Source organism: Colobus angolensis, unplaced genomic scaffold (genome assembly GCF_000951035.1).
Source record: "Colobus angolensis palliatus isolate OR3802 unplaced genomic scaffold, Cang.pa_1.0 Scaffold58, whole genome shotgun sequence".
Classification (NCBI taxonomy): domain Eukaryota; kingdom Metazoa; phylum Chordata; class Mammalia; order Primates; family Cercopithecidae; genus Colobus; species Colobus angolensis.
The window spans coordinates 5,172,309-5,193,643 of record NW_012119376.1 but is presented as its reverse complement, the minus strand read 5'-3'; the positions used below and the strand labels follow the sequence as shown (position 1 = coordinate 5,193,643).

The window sequence follows — 21,335 nt, the reverse complement described above, 5'->3', positions numbered from 1 at the left end:
TTTATGTACCTACAACTGAAAACAATACAGAAAAGATTTCTATCGCCCAAAGTTGTCTTGGGGCCTTTTTCAATCAATTTCCCATCCACCACCCAGTGCAGCTGCTTACTGATACTTGTCACTATAAATTACTTTTGCCTATTCTTGAACCTCATCTTAGTGGAATCTTACAGTATATAATACTCATTAGTGTCTAGTTTCTGATTTTTTGAAATTCATCATATTATTGCTTCAATCAATAGTGAACTTCTCTTTAACGTTGAGCAGTGTTCTCCCATATGAATATCACACAATTTGACTATCGTTTTATCTATTCATGGACCTCTGGCTTGCTTTTGCATATTGTAAATAAAGTTGCTATGAACACTCTTGTCCAAGTCTTTTTGTGGACATTATCTTTTAATTTTGGGGGAGTAAGTAACTAGGAGTACAATTGCTAGGTCATCAGATAGGTATTTTAACTTTATTAGAAACAGATCTGCAGCTTTTAGTAAACTCTTAAAGGGACCTTGCATCCCAAAACTTAAAGTAGCCCGGCTTTTAGGGCACCTATACAAATGTTTTTGTTTATTTTAAAATATTTTCTCATTTCTCTTTAAGCCTCAGTTACAGACTCAGTAAGGTGAGTGCTAGACTCTGCCTTATGCCTATAATGCATTCAGCTATCGGTACAAGTTGAAATTATTTAAAATAGTTTTTGTAGATACGTGGATAGTAGATTAATCACAATAACTAAATTCCACTAGAATGTAAATTTCCTGAGGGTAGAGACATTTCCCTGTTCACCGCTGTAACCCAAGCATCTGAGATGCTATCTGCACCGATCAGTTCAATAAATATGTGCTAAATGGAAGAATGAAGTATCAGCCATATGCTGGGAAGCATTCTAATCACTTTATATATAGTGTTTCACTTAATCCTTCAGCCAATCTTTGAGGTAATTCCTTTTATTACTCCCTTTTAAGTGGAGAAATTAGGCACAGAGAAGTTAGGCAATATGCCTATTGTCACATAGCAAATAAGCCCGGATTTGAATACAAGTAGTTGTCCTTCCAGAGTCGGTAACTCTTAGCCAGGGAATTCAGAAAAACTGCATTGCTTGTGTGTCTCTTCTTTTGTTTCAAGAAGCCAAACAGCCTTTTTGTATTTGCTAATTGTATCATTTTTGAAGGAAGAGTCCTCAGGAGGAAATTCTGTGGATTGATATAGGATGGTGACTCTCATTTTCTTTCTTAAAATTAACTGGACTTTTCTTCACATTCTGATTTGTTCCCATAATGAGAGTTAGGGCCCCACTTCACTTGTATTATAAATAAAAGCCATGGAAGTCTATACATACAATCCCTGGATACTTTTGTTTTACTTTGTTTTGTTTCATTTTCACTCACATCAGGTTAAGCTGAAAGTTTTGATGTTTTTTAGAAGTAACTTTGAATCCAAATGCATGATGACTGTTATAAAGCCTGCCTTCTATGTCCCTTCATGGTGTCATACAGCTTAGGACATCGTGATGGGATGGCGTTGTTTTGACAATTGTTAGCTGTTCCTTATTTGTAAGTTTTTAGTAATGTGAGCTTCTGTCTTAGTCTTGTCATGGTCCCTTCTAGCTAGCAGAGAGGTTGAGGACAGGCTAGTGTGTTTTAATGAACCAGCTTTGTCAACTGAGCTGGCATTTGCTTACACTCTAAAACAAATCACCTCTCACTATCTCTGAAACATTTCCTCAGAGCTGAATTTATGCCTCTTTTTATCTTGATAGGAAAATATAAACAAAAGATTCTGATTAATATTTATCTCCATGTAGCCAAACTAGAGCCAAATACATCTCAGAATGGCCCTTGTTGATGATATCACTCCTCCCAGTTATATTTGAAGGAGATTCCCTTTCTAAGACACGTGACTTCAAATCTCTCCACTGTATCATGCAATGCTCAGCAGCCTTCTGTGAGTACATTGGTGGCAGTTCTCTTTTTCTGGAATGAGCTAGAGGCAAAAAAGCTTTTGAGGCTGGAAAACAGATGAGAAATTGGTTCATAAACCTACACCTGATAATCATCCATGCTTTTGCCACCAGTATTGTAAATTCTACGTCACAATTTTATGTTGCCTTACATCTTTTTGGCAGCGTGTCTTAACCATATATAAAATAATCTGTAGCAAGAAAAAAGTTATCAGTCCTTATGTTTTTAGCTTTGCTAATAAAGATAGTAGAACTGATATTCTGTGAAATTATGTCCAATTTTTTCCCCAAGGGTAGAAAAGCCAAACAGCCTGGAGATGATGAATATGTCTTCCCAAATGGCAATTGTCGCAGGTCTTTCTTAAGCAGCAGTCTCAAATAAAAGATCTATGAATCATACAAATAACTTGTATTTTAAAAGAAATTTGCTACTCCCTCTTTCCTAGAGAACAGTCCTGAAAATAAAATCAGGGCTGTTCATTTTACTTAATACTCTCAAACACCAAACAAGGTTACAATTCCTTGCCTGCCTATGATCCCCTGTAATTCCAACTAGCTCTGTGAAAGCACAGACCTGTTTTGGCATTTCACGTTTCTGCTGCTTCATCAAGGCCAGCTCCTTCACTGCAGGCTCTTACGACAGCACATACTTCTCTCAACAGCCATGTTTTCAGTCCTCGTTTCAACAGAAGACTCTAATCTTGTGATTTTTCCGATGCCATACCAAATATAGATTTTGCTGACACTTCCCTGATTTTCTAGAATTTAAAACATTTCAAACAAACTTTTGAAGCAAATGATGACAATGTGTTTTCATGCTTACATAACCCATCTCGGTTATTTCAGACTCAAGATGGAATCCTAGCCCTGTATCAAATAGAAAACAAAACAAAACAAGCCAGTAAGTTGTCTTAGTCATCAGAGTGTGCTGTTTTCAAGCATTCAGCCTGGTTCTCCTACCACATAGGTAAACAGACTAGCAAAAGTTAATATGGCTGTTTCATATTAAAGGCATTCAGATGCTGTTTTTTCTCGAATTTTTGAACGTGTTGTCCAACACACTGAATTTCTGTGCAGTGAAATGGAGAAATTTGATGAGAGGCTGTTGTCAGCTTTAGCCTGGAGATAAAGATGTGACCCAGTATACTTTTCTCAGGTGACTCTCCCCTTACAGGGAGGACTGTGTGTAAGAACTGCTGAGAGCCAGAGGCAAAGATCTGAGCTGGGAGATTTAAGACCACGGTTGACTATACATGTAAAACAAAAACAGTAATTCACCAGGCATTTCTTCCCAACAACTCAAACTTCAAAATACTTAACAACAACAAAAACCAACATTTACATATTGGGTAATTTAACTTTTGATGTCTAGATATAGGTTTTATGTCTAGAATTATTTAAATTTGTAGGATAAAAGGTGATAGTTTTAGTAGAGTTGTCTTAAGTCCAAATAAAATTGAGCAAAAGTTCAATAAAAGTATTTTTACAGCAATTTAAGGTAGTATTTTTATTTAATTGTCTTTTCTATTTTTCCCATAAGACATTGAAGTACATCTAAACTATTATCCCCAATTTATACCTGAGACCCCTGAGATTCACTTGTCCAGAATACAGCCAATAGAGGTGTTGTCAATTTATCTAGTTAAATGCATGATTCTCTTGGGGAGGTCATATACTAAACCTCTCTGTCATATCTTCCATTTTCTTTTTTCTTGCTTACTATATTTCTTTCAGTTCAGAAATATTTTCCTCCAACTCTCCTAAAATTAAAAACTTTAGATCTAGTTCCTAAGAAATTTATGTTATGTACAGGTGTATATGCTGGTGGTGGTTGCCAGTGTGAGACAAAAGTCTTTGTTATCTGTGTTTGTAACATGGACCTTTTGAAGAATGGATGCAGTATAAGATGCTACTTGATTAGCTTTTTATGTAGAGATAATGAATTGGAGCATACATGACTAACGTGGCTATTTATAATCATTCCTTTATACCCTTGAAAAACAATCACAAAGCAGTAACATACCACATATTCAGTGTTTTCTAATGTACTGACTCAGTGTAAGTTTCCTGAAGTCAACTAGTGTGCAATCTAATTAGAGTGCTACCCTATATCTCTAACAGTTAATACAGAAATACAGAGTATATGATCACATAGCATATGCAGAAAGTATGATTCTGTATGACATAGGGTGGCACTACAATTAGATTGCACACTAGTTGATTTCAGGAAATTTACATTCAAATTAAGGCCTTGTCTCTTTATGGCCTGAGCCAGAAGGGAGCCAGGCTCTGCCATAGACCTGTCCAACTGGGCTTGCCAGGCACAGGCGACTAACACCATAGTAGGGCAACTTGAGTGTTAGAACTGGTGGATGAGGTTCAAGTTTGGCACCAGGGACTTCCAGTTGGGCTAAATGAAGCGCAAAAGGGTAAACTAGACTTTAATCATGTCTTGAATCTGTCAGGTTGGTCACATTTCAGGGATTCTTTTGTTGGGTGTGTGAAGTGACACACATTTCATTTGTGGAGTAGTACCTAGAAGGCAGGCTCTAGAGACAGTTTGACTTGCTTTGCATTGTACCCTGGATCATTCATTTACTAGTGATGTGAGCTGGGAAGAGTTACTTACCTTTGGAGATTCAATTTCCATTTTAGTAAGCATCATAGGATTGCTATGACGATTAAAACATGTGGCTAAGCCATGTAAAGTGCTTGAAACAGTGCCTACAAAAGGGTGAGCACTCAGCAGAGCCTATTTATGATGATGACTATTGTTGTTATATTTTGTTTGGAGAGGCATAAATAACTGGCAAAAATTAGCAAAGTAATCAAGAAGGAGTATATGCTTGAGGCAAATTGGTTCTCACCAGATTTTGAATGCTGAGATATCTGAAGGACAAGACAGACATCCAGTTTACTTCATTGAGCCAACAGTAAGGAACAAAGGGAACAGATAAATTGGAAACATTAATACATTGACACTGTAGGTGAACCTTAGGGATGCCATTGAACAGACTCAGAGAGCAGTGTAGAAACTAGGAGGTTGTCTGGGTCTGGGGGCTTTGGTCTGATGAGGACTTATGCTGGGTCAAGTTGCCTGAGAAATACGACCGTTTGAGCCTGTGTGAGACGTGACAATATCTGGACCTCAACTCTAGATTGGTCTGAAAATTGGGATAGAATGAATGTGAGGCCTAGGTGTGCGGGTCTGGGAGGAATAAGGCAGGGGTAGGGGAGAAGGATTGAAAACGAAGTGCTCAATTCTTTTCTACAAACACTAATCACTGTAAGCCCTCACAGGAGGAAGAATAAGTAAAGGCTTGGGTAGTTAACTCTAACTATGGTGGGATCAGAGCTGAATTCTTAAATGATGCATGAGATTTGTGGGATGACTAAGCCCAGGAAAAAGGGAAGGGAAAAATGGTCAAAATCTCTGAGACTGAGATGAGAATGATGTGTATTTATGAGTTAGTGAAACTCTGGTCTGACGAATACAGAATTGAGATGGCGCAATCCATGGGTAGGAAAGACTGGATTATGAGAGTATTTTACCAACCAGGCATTGAAAAGTGGATATGAAGGGGAAGGCAGAGGGAGTAATGAATTATTCGCAAGAGAAGAATGACACTGTATTAGTTTGTTTGTACTGCTATAACAGAGTTCCATAGACTGGATAATTTATAAAGAACAAAACTTTATTTCTTACAGTTCTGGAGGCTGGGAAGTCCAAGATCAAGGCACTGGTAAGATTGGTGTCTGGTGAGGGCCCAGCCCCCAGTCCCGAGGTGGTGCTTTGCATACTGCATTACATAAAGTAGAGGAAGGCTGTTTCTCACTTTGCAGAACAAAAGACAGAGGGAATCCACTTCTTTAGGTCCTTTTCATAGTGTCATTAGTGATGGTGGAGCCCTCATGACCTAAAGACCCTCCCATTAGGCTCCATCTTCCAACACTGTTGTAGTGGGGATTAAGTTTCAACATGAGTTTCAGAAGGAACAAAAACATTCAAATCACAGCAGACATATGACACAAAAAAAGAGGCATAACACATACATAAAATAGTGTTCAACAAAAAATTACTTTGAGAGGCAGAAAGAAAATGGAAAAATCATTTTCAGAACACCTGCTATGGGTCAACATGACATGTTTGATGTAATTTCATTTATAATTACAATCTTATGTTTAGGTGTTAATGGGACTTTTCTGTTGAAAAGGAAACTGAAGCTAAGAAAAGGTAAAGTAATTTGTCCAACTCTTACTAGTGGCCACTGGTAAGGGGATGATATTGGTTTCAGATCCAGTTGTGCCCAATTCCAAAACATGCCTTTTCTTGTGCCATGCAGTGGCCCACAGTAGCGTAGAGGAGGTGGGGAGAAGCTAGAATAATCCAGGCAATTAGGAATGCAAGTCCTGATAAAAAGTAGCTTCCCCACCCCCGCCACCGCCACCCCTTCCAGCATGGTTTATGCCTCTGTTGTTGCTAATCCCATTCATCTTGTACTTTGGAGGTTCTTACAATTGTCTTATCCTTATTCTCCTTACTTCTGCTGTTTCTCATAGTTGCATTCCTGGTGCTCTTTGCACAAAGTGATTTAACACAAATCATCAAAGGGTACTTTTTAAGTGGGATGAATGCACCATCTGTGAAAAGCAAGCAAGGAAAACTCTGGAAGCAGATCAAACTGGTTTTATGCTATAGATTCCTCACTTACCAACTTTGTGATTTTGGCCAAGACACACAATTTTTTTTTTTAGAGTCTCAGTTCCCTTGTCAATAAAATACATGAGAGTAAGACATCAAGACATCATACACTGAATTGTGGTGAGGAATGATGTCACATATGTCAGTCAAAGTGCTTGACTCATATAATGGAATCATACATTTAGTTCTCTTCTCCCTTCCTTTGCACTATTCCTTTGAATTGAACTAGTAAACATTTCAGAGAGTATCTCATAGAAGAATATAAGCACATAAAGAAAAATAACAAAAAGTTAACTGCATTAGAAAATTCAAATAAATAAGAAGAATAGTTTGATTGATGATCATTCTACAAATCACGGTTAATGATGCTTTGTCCCAAAAGCTATGTTATTAGCTTTTAGGGGAAGCTTCAGTTCATAACCTGTACATTCATTAAACCCCAAAAAGGCAAATGGATTGCACTCAAAAGTCAATAGACTGAATAAAATCACTTTTTAAGGAACATTTTCTATTTGTTATTGGTCCATTTGGACCTCAAAGATAAAGGATACTACTTATATACTCATTTATACAATAATGAGAATGATAGGTAATATAATGGATGAGAGAATCAAGATGAAAAATTATTTCAATAGGCTTAAATAATGGACCAAAACTAACAAGATAAAATTTAGCAGTAATCAAAGTTGAGTCCTACATTGGGGTTTATGCTATTAAATTCATATTACAGAAGAAAAGAGATATATGTAGAAAATAATTCATATGAAATCTATAAATCACATCTTAGTATTGTAGTTGACCAACACTTAATGAGCTTACCCTATGAAGTGATTGTGAAAAATGAAAAATAAATGGAGCATGAGATGGAGAGACTAAAAATGAAACTGAGTCTGGTGGAAGATTATAAAAATGATTTAGACTCTTTTTTCTAGTAAGAGTTGTCTTATTAATATCATCCAGTTGAGTACTTACTTATACCAATCAAGTATTTTAATTTTAATGCTTATCAGTGTTCCTGAAGTGTTTGAGCTGATAGATGTGCTTTCTCTGTCCCTGGGCGCAAATCTACTCTCTGTCCACTTGCTGGATTTTAGTTGAATGCTGCGCTTCAGCTGCCCAGTGATGGCACAGAAGTTTGGGATGTGAGACGCAAAGATAGTTTTTTTGCATGTGTGAGTATCTAGGGATGTGAGAGATGCTGTACAGGTTACAACCATGGAAAACAAAATTTCCTATATGAGATTGTCCAAATGTCCCAGTCATCCCTTGACTCAGACATCTCCCTCCCACTCAAGTCCCTGAGATTCTGTGGCTCTCTTTGGTGACTCTTGCATACTCGGCACCCTGGGCCTGGAGAGTGCAGCTGTGAATGTTTGCTGCTTCTACAGTCACTGGCTGTTCCCCTGGTTAGGTAAGCATTATGAAGCACTATATATATACCCTTGTGATGGTGAGAGCCATCATTACCTGTTTTGGTGCTCAATGTGAGGCACCCTTAATAACTAACTCTGGACCCTACGCCAGTAACATGCTGCCATCTGGAGTTCTGTGGTTTACCATGGAACGTCTACTGGTTGGCTGTAGTCACCTCTCCCCATTGCCCCACCTCATGCATGGCCTGTGGCTTTCAAAGTCAAAACACACACAGAAGTACATACACAAACAAAACCATTCAACATGACTTCTGACATTTTTCAGCCTTCAGAAGAGAACTATTAGAATGTGATGAAACTAATTGATTCTTTCCTGTTTTTGGCTGTCTTATAGGGTTCCACATCTTGTGATCAGGGAGAGAAAGTCTTAGTATTATAGTGTCTTTCTCCTACTCTGGTAAAACTATATTAATATTTTTACAATGCTGTTTGGGAAAAGATAATATTGGTATAGAAGTAATTTATAGTAAAGTTTTTCTGTTGGATTTTGTGTGATTGTGTTCATTGGGAGGGAGTGGGAGTACAGAGTAGCACCAAACTCCATGTACAGCACCAGGGTAATCCAGTTCTGTAGATCTTCTTCCAAAATGAAAGTATCTGCCATATTCTTAAAGTCATGCACTTTCCTGGTGAAATGGGCAGTGGTGGTGGTGGTAGTGTGTGTACTCTCTGTTCTTGGACAATTCTCCTACTAAATTCCTTTCAGAACATTTGGTCAGGATCACTCTTTTCTGCTTTCTCAGCCAATGGATTTCTGTTGTTCATTAGCAATCCTAAAATATCAGGTTAAATAAACATAGATTACATCGGTGGACTTTTTAAAATTAACTTTTTATTGAACTCACTCATGATAATACACAGGAGTATTTTCTTCTAGGGGTTAAGGACAAAGGTTAAGGACAAAGGAGCTGCCATCAAGATTATGGAATGGGGTGAAGGCTGAGCTCTCTGTCAAATATTTGGATGAACTGAGGAGATTTCCCTGGTAGAAGTGAAGAAATTAAGACAAAGTAGACATAATGGCCTACTTTGTTCCCTTTTATCTGTAGTTTTGCTTTCCAAGTTTTTAGTTGCCCATAGTCAACTACTGTGTGAAAATAGGTTAGTACAGTACAATAGGATAATTTCAGGACAGAAACAAAAACCGCATTTACATAACTTTTATTACAGTATATCGTTATATTGTTCCTATAGTATTACTAATTATTGTTGTTAATCTTTTACTGTGCCTAATATGTGAGTTTAACTTTATTTTAGGTAGATATGCATAGAAAAAGAAAACATAGTGTATATAGGGTTGGGTACCATGTGTGGTTTCAGGCATCCACTAAACGTCTTGAAACATATCCCCTGTCTATTAGGGGGATTACTGTACATGGAGAGATGATGTGTGGAGTGGATTTCTGTTCAACCTTACAAGGCCCAACTCAAACCCATAAGTAAAATTTTTAGTGAGGCAGCAAAGCAACATTGTCATGGCTAAAGCTCTTAAAAATAAATTCAGTTGCTCTTGTGAAGTGGTGGATTCCCAAACTCTGAAATGGTAGAAACAGAATTTTATGGCTACCTAACAGAAATCTGATAATAACAAAGCTACCAGATGTGTCATGGAAATTTCTTTCAACTTAAAGACTCTGTGATACCCGGTGTAATATTTGATCTAGACCCAGGGAGGGATGTTCTTTTTTTTTTTTTTTTTGAGATGGAGTCTCGCTCTGTCGCCCAGGCTGGAGTGCGGTGGCCAGATCTCAGCTCACTGCAAGCTCCGCCTCCCGAGTTTACGCCATTCTCCTGCCTCAGCCTCCCGAGTAGCTGGGACTACAGGCGCCCGCCACTACGCCCGGCTAGTTTGTTTTTTTGTTTTTTTTTAGTAGAGACGGGGTTTCACTGTGTTAGCCAGGATGGTCTCGATCTCCTGACCTCGTGATCCGCCCGTCTCGGCCTCCCACAGTGCTGGGATTACAGGCTTGAGCCACCACGCCCGGCCGGATGTTCTTTACAATATCTCTATTTCTATTTTTCATTCATTTTTAGAAGATTTGCTCTCCTTTCAACAATTCCTAGCCTTTCTTTCCAACTCTTAGTAGTAGCCTACCTTTAGTGATATGAATAATTTAAATGACAAAGCTGAAGATCTAATATTATACCCCAGAGACACATTTCTCAACTAGGCCTGTTTCTTTGTTCTTGAAAAATGCAATATTAGTTTCAGCAATTACTTTATAACTTGGCCTTCTTTCTGGGTGGGAGGATGCTGAATAGGGTAAGGAAGGCATAAAAAATTTGTAAATAACACTAAAATTGTTTTTATCTGTTGATTCACGTATATAGGGATATATAAGTTTGCTACTACAACTTGTTAATTAGAAACACTTATCATTTGTAAACATTTTATTATTTCAGTCACCGTGATTCACAGTTACATGGTAGACAAAGACTGCCAGGGTAGAAAAAGGTAGAAAAACACAGGAGTCATTCCTAACATTAAGCGCTTGTTAATGAATAAGACATTCTGATGATGCAATTCTTATTTTGAATTTGAATGACATTTTGTACTTGACTAAGAATTGATCAATAGGAATCAAGCCTCCTAAATCCATTTTAGCCTTAAACATGCACTCAGAACTAGGCAAGTGACTGTAACAGAAGACTGTTTAGTTGTTTTCCTTTTTACTAAAACAAAATTTTACTTAGAAGGATGAAAAGGAAGTGAGTCTTCCCTATAATATTATATTAAAGATAACTAAGAAAATCTAGAGAAGACAGTGTGGAAAACTGAGTCACTAACTTTTGGTAACATGAAGGAGAATACCATAGTCATTATGGCATATGGTGTTTTCCTGTCCTGACACAGCATACATTGTATGCAGCCATTGAAAACCCCCAGAAGTAAGAGGTTATCTGACACTTTGTAGACACTCAATACATTCTGTTGAATGTTGAATAAATAAACCCAACTTTATCACAGTTGAATTTTAAATTCTTTAGGAAATTTTCACCGTTCTTGAAAATTTTAGGGTGACATTCTTTTACATGGGATGCTGAAAACAGGCACAGTCGATTTTAAGACAAAAACATAATATTCAAGTCATCACAGCAATTGGATTTATTAATTGTCATGAGAGAGTTGGGAGGCAATCTTCACAGATTAATCTACCATAGTCCAGGTAATTGCAGCTATGTATGTCTTCAGAGTTAAGTTTTACATAGATAAATATTACGTACTATTGTAGCATTTGTACTATTGCACGAAATATGAGAATTTTAGGATTCTTAGTTTTTGCTACGTATAAATAACCTAGATGGATATTATACACTGCAGTATTTAATATTCCATATACTATGCTTATATATTTATATATTATGTAAATAAAAATCTGAATTAAATAGGCGGCATGCCACATCTATACAAGGTAAGCATTATTTAGAAAAAATGGATTGTTTATTTATATCCTTAAATCAGAAATCCATTAAGTAATAATTTCTGATTGATAGTCCAAACATAGCTTGGACCTCAGCAGTGTTTGAGCTGAATAGATAAGATAGTACAACTCTCCAAATGTGCAGTTGGCAAAGTGCCCTGACCAAATTCAGAAAACATGTACAATTCAGGGATATAAACATGCAGAATTCTAGAAAATGGAACAGATTTGCAATCAGGCAGCATGGATATATAATCTTGTTTTCATAGATAATTCATGCAGATAATTAAGTGACCTTAGACATAGGATTGACTACAGCATAAAATCATTTTTTTCTATGTCAAAGCCTAATTCAAGGTGCTTGATAACAGAAAACATTCCAAATAAAGGGTTATAAATACAGAAAATAGTATTTTATACACAAACACATCCTCAAACACACCTCAATATATTGAGATTGAAGACATTACAATATTCTTATTTTCTTGTAGTTTTATTTACCACTCAAATACTCAGAGGTCATTCTGAGAAAATATCTTAGTTGTAGTTAATTTTGATTAATAGATTGTAGACTGAAGACAAGAAAATGCTTATCTTTGGGATGTCTGGTTTGAATCACAAACAAATGTATTCCTTATTGTCATTAATGCATATCTTTGCTGCTATTCCCTAGGGCTTTACATTTAGAATAGTTTGGTGCAAATTTAATTTAAAAAGTCTATGTCATTGCAACAGAAATAATATATGATTATCAAGACATATTCAAGGAAGCAGGGAGAAAAAGAGCAAGAGTAAGAAGGAGAATTTAGCAGCAGTTTAATTGCTTTCTCTTGTGTATTAATTCTGGGGTGTGGGGAGAGGGTTGGGGAAAGAGCAAAATTACATCAATGTTATGGGCTGGAAATTCTGCCACATATCCATTGAGAGAAAAATGCCTTACAAATATTTTTCAAATGATTTAGAGTTGGCTAAATCCAATGCATGTTTTTACCATGAATTTTTCATTTAAAGGGTTTTAAAAAATCATAGATTTTAAGAAAGAAAATGTAATCCATATGTTACTGATTCATTCACACTTATCATATTTTGCGTGAGTAAGCTGGTGTCCAAAAACGTTTAGTTTTTTTAATCAGGAAGTCACATTTTTAAAGCACCAAAAAGGACCTTGGACCTGGAAAGTTTCAAATTTCTATTTAAACTCAGAACCCAAGGAATTTGAGTGGGTTCTAAACTTGGCAACATGCCTTCATCCTAGTTAACGTATTGATGGAGTTATATATATTCATGTATATATGAGTTAAAAGTGAAGCTGTTAATTCTGTTTTGATATCAATGCTAGATATATTCATTCAGACTTCCTCATTTGCCATGAGGAAACAATTGGCGACTTGTTTTATTATTTAAAAAATTTTATGTATTGACCTATACATTTAAATATACAATAAGTGTTATCAAACATGTAACAAAGTTGGTGTATGGAAAAATGCATAATTTTCCCTAAGGGCTATTTGCTAATATGGAACACCACCCTCTAAAATGTGATGAAAGAAGAACTGTGGAACAATGGGTCAAGATGGCTAATTTTATAGGGAACACATGCATACAATATAATTTAAAACACATGCCACAGCAGTTATAGTAAAAGGCTCAGAGAATTAGAAAGGAATTCTGCTTCATAAAAAAAGAAAACAGTTCCCTCTTTATCCTGATAGAATTGCATTTCTCTTCTAGGAAAAAGATCCCATTCACTAATGTTTTAACAATTGCAAGGCCCACCCATAAGGTTCACATGTATTTTCTCAAATCTCCTCCTCCAGTTTTGGCTTATCTGTTGTGATTTTGCAAAGATGTGATATGAAATTAAAGGCAAATAGTCTAATATGCATCTGGCATCTTTCTAATGTAATATTTATTAATTGCTATTAAAACTAAATATTATGTGTCATCTATTACTCTCTCTCTCTTAAACAATGGACTGTAGTGTATTAATACAGGAATTTTAAGGGAGAGGAACAGGTCATTTTGTCCATTCCTCTGTTTCTAAGCAGACTTTAGTCTTACAGTAAAAACCTAAAGCAAGTTAGATGTTTGAGTGTACTACTTTGAAGAACTTAGGAGTGGCAAGACAATAAACTTCTAAGCAACTGGTTGCTAAAATTTTATCAGAATTTCTTTATTCATACCTCCAAAAAGAAAAGAAAGTGAAGCAAGCAAACAAACAAACAAAATCCCCTCTCTCTTTGTGAGGGTTAATTTTATGTCTGTCAACTTGACTGGGACACAGGGTACCTAGATATTTGGTTAAACATTTATCTGAGGGTGTCTGTGAGGGTGTTTCTGGGTAAATTACCATTTGAATTGGTGGACTGAGGAAAGCAGATTGCCCTCTCCCTGTGGGTGGGCCTTATGGAATCCTTTGGAGGCCCAAACAGAACAAAAGGCTAGATAAGGGAGAACTTGCCCACCCTGTCTGTTTTTGAGCTGAGCCATTGGACACCCGTACACAGATTGGAACTTACACCATCCGCTCTCCTGGTTCTCAGGGCTTTGCATTCAGACTGGAAGTACACCACTGGCTTTCCAGGGTCTCCAGCTTGCCGATGGCAGATCATGGGATTTATCAACCTCCATAATGAGGGAGCCAACTCCTTATAATAAAAAATCTCTCTCTTTTTAGATAGAAAGATAGATATCTAGATACCACATTGGTTCTGTTTCTCTGGGGGAACTCTTGACTAATATATTTTTACTGTGATTTAAACCTATTTCCCCTTCCCTTATTCAATCCTTTATAAAGAAGAACAATTTGCTAGTAACCTCATTATAAAACTCTTCATATTCTTGAATACAAATTGTGTATATTGTTTTTAAACCACAAGCCTCTAAACCAGAAAACATATTGTTAAGATAAGATTTTGACTAATATTTAAAGTAAGCAGAGTGGTTAGGATGATGCGATTTGCTTTTAGTTAGAATTAATCATATTGTGCGAATTAATCAAATGCCCCTGTAGCTGGGTTGGTTTCCCCAGCATTTGATTCTCATCCATCTGACCTATATTGTTGGTAGCTCTCTGACCAGCACGTGAATATGAGCCTCCCCTGCCTCCCTTGCTCTCAATATCAATATTGTGTCTTCAAACAGGAAGTGGATTTCATGCTCACTTGCTGCTTTCCAGTACTAGTCCTAAAGTCTCAGGGCTTTAATTATGACCAGACCTTTTTCTTGCAGACATAAAAGACATTGAATTTTACTATTCTGTTAATCAACTGCATAACATTACGGAACTATTATTACTGTTTTAGGAAATTCTTGTTAGTATAGAAGATTTATGATAAGAAAGTAAAAATTACAGAATTATGTATTTGAGATAATTACGGCTAAAAGTTTTAATGTATTTCTTTTCAAGATTTGACTATGTTCATGGTTTATCTTAAAGTGATTAATGTTGTAGGCTCCTTCAACATATCAAAATATTTGTTTTTCCATGCAAATTAAATATTTTAGAAAACATAATTTTTAATGGCAGTATAATATTTCATTTACTTAAAAATTTCATTATTGTTAAACTCTTCAATTCCTTTTTTTTTTAATCATTTGTGGAGTTACAGGATTAAAGAATATAAAGCTCTTTTGTCCTTAATAGCAACAAATTTGTTTCAAAAAATGTTGCACAATTTATTCTTCCACATAATGTATACATCCATAGAAGCTGTTTTGTCACCCCCTTGCCAGCACTTAATAAAAATAAACAATATTTTAAAGGTAATTTCTGTTTGTAGTTTTAGAAATGAAAATGTTATCTTTCTGTGTATTTCTTTAATTGCTAGAGAGATAGAATAACTTTTTCAAATATTGGTCATTTTTACTTTTCTATACATTTTAGATTCATATTTTTAGAAAGTTTTTCTATTCAAGTTTTTATGTTTTGACTTATCTATTTGTTGATTATTTGTGTGCATATATCTATATATCATATATATATACACATATGTAATGTGTGTATATATGTATTAACTCCATCAGCTGTTTTTATTTGTATTTTTATTGCTTTTATTCTTATTATAAAAGTAATTCATACTATCTTAAAAAGTTTGAACAGTATAACAATATACAAATGAGAACGAGAGTCTCATATAATCTCACTTGCAAGAGGCAACCACTGATAACAGTTTGGAGCACATTGGCCCCAACTTTTATTTCCTAATAGTGTTAAATGTTGATGGTTTCCACCTTCATCCATGCTCTTGCAAAGGATTTTTCTATTCATGCTTTTATGCTTGCTTTTATTTTTTGACTTATTTATTTGTTGATTATTTGTGCATACATCTATATATCATACATATACACATATGTAATGTTTACACATATGTGTGTGTGTATGTGTGTGTGTGTCTGTATATATATGTATTAAATCCCTCAACTGTTTGTACTGGCAGTTTTTTTGAGAAATTGAGGGTCATCATTGATATGCAGTGCAGTTTATCATCTTTTTCCTTTGCGAGTGTTTCCATTGGTTTCATGTGAAAAAGGCCTTTCTCAGTCGTTTTTCATTTTACTGGCACACTTGTTATATGCTTGTCACTGTTGATCACAGGCTGGACACTCCCCAAGATCAAGGACATTAATTTACTTATTTATGTATTCCCAATACTCATTGGACTAGCAGAATGCCTGGATAAATACTAATATCTAATTACATTTTTGTAAAAAGCCAAAAGCACTGCCATGGCATTTTCCTCTAGTTTTTGAAGAATGGATAGAATTTCACTATTTAATAATTAAATGGCCAGTGCAGTGGCTCATGCCTGTAATCCCAGCACTTTGGGAGGCCAAGGCGGATGGATCACCTGAGGTCAGGGGTTTGAGATCAGTCTGGCCAACATGGGGAAACCCCATCTCCACTGAAAAATACAAAAATCAGCTGGGCATGGTGGCAGGTGCCTGTAATCCCAGGTACTTGGGATATTGAGGCAGGAGAATCGCTTGAACCTGGGAGGTGGAGGTTGTAGTGAGCCAAGATTGCCACTGCACTCCAGCCTAGGTGACAAGGCAAGACTTTGTCAGAAACAAATAAAAATTAAATAGGGTCATTGAAAAGCTATAATAAACAGAAGGAAAGTAATGGATAGAAGTTTACTAATATTTTGTTGAATGGCTGACTAAAAGATAAACTAAATGGTAGAAAAATCAGAATAAACATACTTTGAGTAAATAATTTTTATTGTTCTCCAAATTTTAACTGAAAGTGATTTATAAACTGGAATTATTTACACTATGTAGATTTGCATTAAGGTAACGTGTTGGGGGCAGAATTCTGAGATGACCTTCAAGACCCATTGCTCCTTACCTCTTGCCCCCTACCTGCCCCCTGCCTCTTTGTTCTGTATAATCTCCCTCTCTTCAGTGTGGAAAAGACCTGTGAATATGATAACTGTCACTCTCATGATTAGATTACATTATATGGCCATGATGAAAGAATTTTTCAGATGGAACTAGGTCCTGAAGCAGTTTGAAAGACGACAGGCTTTCTTTGAGATCAGACATTCCATCTCCTTTATGCCTTGAAGAAAAAAGCCAGTATGAGCTCTAGAGCTGCAAAGAAATGTATTCTACCAACACCATACCAACTTGGAAGAGGATCCTCCACTTCAGATGGAGCCACAGACCTGAACAACACCTAAATTGCAGCCGTGGGAGATCCTAAGCAGAGGATCCAGATGAGACATGCTCAGACTTCTAGTCCTTGGAAACTGAGATAAGCCAGCCACCAAGTTTCCTAATTCTTATGCAGAAATAGAAAACAAATACACTTGCAAATATCCATCATGTGCACTAGAATTTTGTAAACCTTTTATCCAAGAGTTTGACTTCAAATATAACCTAAAGATTTATGATTTTTACTTGTCCATGAGAACGTCAAAGTGTTTGTACAAGTGAGACAAATCAACAAGCAAAAAACAAATAACCACATTAAAATATGAGCAGGCTGGGCAGGGTGGCTCACACCTGTAATCCCAGCACCTTGGGAGACTGATGCAGGCGGATCACCTGAGTTCAGGAATTCTAGACCAGCCTGGCCAACATGGTGAAACCTGGTCTCTATTAAGAATACAAAAATTAGCTGGACGCAGTGGCACATGCCTATAATCCCAGCTATTCCAGAGGCTAAGGCTGGAGAATTGCTTGAACCTGGGAGATGGAGTTTGCAGTGAGCCGAAATTGTGCCACTGCACTCCAGCCTGGGTGACAGAGCAAGACTCTATCTCAAAAAACAAACAAACAAACAACCACGCACACACACTGAAATAGCTAGCATCTCACACCAGTCACAATAGCTCTTATTAAAAAGTCAAAAAACAATAGATGCTGGTGAGGAGAAATGGGAATACTTATACACTGTTGGTGAGAGTGTAAATTACTCCAGTCACAGTGGAAAGCAGTCCAGAGATTTGTCAAAGAACTTAAAACAGAGCTGCCATTCAACCCAGCAATTGCATTACGGAATATAATCCAAGAGAAAATAAATCATTCTACCAAGAAGACACATGCACTTGCATGCTCATCACTGTGCTATTCACAATAGCAAAACGTGGAATCAACCCAGGTGCCCATCAATGCTAGATAGGATACAGAAAATGTTGTACATGTATGCCATGGAATACTATGCAGCCATAAAAAAGAATAAAAAATCATTTCCTTTGCAGCAACATGGATAGAGCTGGAGGCCATTATCCTAAGCAAATTAATGTAGAAACAGAAAATCAAATACCTACATGTTCTCACTTACAAGTGGGAGCTAAATGTTGAACACACATGGATATAAATATGCTCAGAAAGTTTGAGCACGCAATTATATAAATATGGGAAAAATAGACATGGTAGACTACTAGAGGGTGGGGGAAGTGGGTTAAAAAACTACCTTTTGGGTAGTATGCTCATTACCAGGGTGACGGGCTGTGCACTTCAAACCTCAGCATCTGCACATATATCCCCTGTATCTAAAATAAAAGTTGAAATTAAAAAAAAAATATCAGTAGAAGCTCATTACCAGGGTGACGGGCTGTGCACTTCAAACCTCAGCATCTGCACATATATCCCCTGTATCTAAAATAAAAGTTGAAATTAAAAAAAAAATATCAGTAGAAGCATAGTTAAATACTGGGCTTTAAAAGTAGAGATGGTGAATTGATATATGTATTTATTGCCACTTCGTTCTCAGATTCCACTGCAGAAAATAGATGAAGTTTATTACAGAAAAATAGTAGATAGAATGTCACTAGAAAATAATTCCAAAAAATTTGGAAAATATAAAACGAAGAAAGCATCTTGAGAGACAACTAAGAGTGTCACAGGATCAATGTACTAGGTTCTGAAGAACCCTGGCCTTTCTAGTCGCTGCTCGGGATGCTAGAAGTTAAGGAATTAATACCTTCAACAGTTGAATAAAAGACGTTTTCTACATGGAATTGTATGTTCCACCAAAATACATAGACAGGCAAAATAAGCAGTTCAGACATCAGAAGACCCTTTCTTACCTAGCAACTGGACGGTGTGCTATAGCAAAATGAAGGGGTTAAAAGAAAAAGCAAGTTATAGTCACTAGAGGACAGTGAACTCCGGGACAGAGGTGAGTAGACTCAAGTAGCAGCTTTGTGAGAGACCTAGAGAGAAACCAATCCAGACAGAAACCCAAGAATGGAGGACCCTAGAAGCAAAGCCTACAGGAGAAAACAAAGGAGCAAGGTTTGTTAGAAAAGATAATGTTATGGATGATTCGGAATAAAGGAACTATGTATGTGTACCAAATCATGTAAGTGAAAGAAATAGAACATTTATTGGTTAGGGGATTGATTATATAAGTTATGGTAAATCCATGACATAGAATACTATACATCCATTAAGAAAAATGAAACACATCTATATGCATTGATATGGAACATACCTAAAATATATTATTGATTGAAACGACAAGGTAAGAAGCAATACATATGTTAAGCATCCATTACTGGTTTTTAAAAGATGGATACACAAATTTCCATTATTAACTTCTATATGCAAACACTAGCTCTAGAAGGTAATTTGGTAATAATTGCTGTGGTTACAGGAAATGAGAGAACTGAGGAAGGAGGGATGGGAGAACTGAGGAAGGAAGGATGGGAGAACTGAGGAAGGAGGGATGGGAGGAAGGCTTCCTTCACCTGCAGACTTTTACAAATTATATTTGGTTATCATGTACATGTATTGCCTATTCTAAACAACCTGAATTTTTCACCATGCATATATATAATCTAGTCAAATTAATGCACCCTCACCCCATCTGGTCCTTTCAATTTCACTTACTTAGCTCCACTTTTTCTTGTTTTTTTCCATAGGCCTAACATTCTAACTTATTTTATGACTTATTTATGTGTTATATTTTTATTCGTTCCTTATATCCTACTGCTAGATCATAAATCCCAGAGAGTTCGGACTGCTTTGCTCTTCATCCCAACCACCTAGAGTGGAACTTGGCACATGTGGAGTAATCTGTAAATATTTGCTGAATAAGCATTTAACAAATATTTACAGAAAAAGGAGAGACAACATTGCAATACTGCAAAGCAGACATGAAGGACCCCTATAGCAATGGACTCTGCAAATGAACTGACAAGAATAAATGTGAAAAAAATTAATAAACACATGGTGCATTCTAATATTAAAATGATGCAACAGAAAATGATGTTATATAGACATAGATTCTCTGTAAATTATAAGTAAAAACGCATATAACAAAATAGAATTTCTTGTATTTTTAAATTCAAGTTTTAGAAATGTAGTCATGTATAGATAAAAAACAGGGAGATATTATATACACAAAATAGCAACAGTGGTTATACCCTGGCAATAACATACTTTTAATTTTATTCATATTACAGTGTTTTCAGTATGAGACAAAGATTGTAAAAACTGATATTCCTTTTCCTATAACATCTGTGGAAATAAATGTTTATATTTATTTTAAAAGCAGATTAATTAAAATGCCTATTTTTGTAACCATCATTTTAGTCTTTATCTTACAATATTTTAAAAATATGTAATATACAACATATTTGAAGACCTATGTTTTTAATATTACTAGCATCTTTGAGTAGTAAGTCTTGCATTTACTGTAGTTGAGAACACCAAATGCAAAACAATTGCTGAAAACAACATATTAAGTGTATGTGACAGTAGAATAGTATAGATATGTCAGAATTTTCAGCAAGGAAAGATCACTGTTACCTAGAGGAATACAGTAACCTTGAGGAATGGGTAATAATTATAGGAAGAGAAAATAATTTATCAAGAGAGAAAGTGGCCATGAGTAAAAGAACAGAGTGGGTTAGGGGATCCTTTTACTCTTAGATCGGAGAAGTGGATAATAACAGTAGAATAGTTTTAAATTTTCAGAGTGGTTTTGTGTACATTGTGTCAGATATAAACAGGGTTAAGTGATGGAGAGCAAGGGCTGTGGGGGCGGATAGATTAGTTTTCAAATCCCAGTTCCACCATGACATGACGTGGCCAAGAGAAAGCCAGCTTTGAAGTCTATTAGCCCTACAGGGAGGGTTGCTATGAGAGAGTTCAAGGAGAGAACATGGGGAATCACCCAACTCTGTTTCTGGCACACTGTGGTTGCTGCATAGCAGTCAGTTCCTTGCCTCTTCCCACCCTCCTGCTCTCACAACATCCATGTGGAGGAGACAGGAAGAATAAGAGGACAAACCGAGTCCCAAAGATGTTAACTTGTTTACAATCACTGACACTAATAAGCAGGGGACCCAGATCATCTGACT

General features: G+C 36.3%; 1 long non-coding RNA gene across 1 annotated transcript in view; it reads right to left on the bottom strand.

Annotated features, from left to right (window-relative positions):
- Window positions 1–2,804, bottom strand: part of LOC105526146 — a 13,727-nt gene extending 10,923 nt beyond the window's left edge. Inside the window, exon 1 of the long non-coding RNA XR_001004029.1 lies at window positions 2,535–2,804. This is a non-coding gene — a long non-coding RNA (uncharacterized LOC105526146). The remainder of the gene's footprint in view (window positions 1–2,534) is intronic.
- Window positions 2,805–21,335: the final 18,531 nt, after the last annotated feature.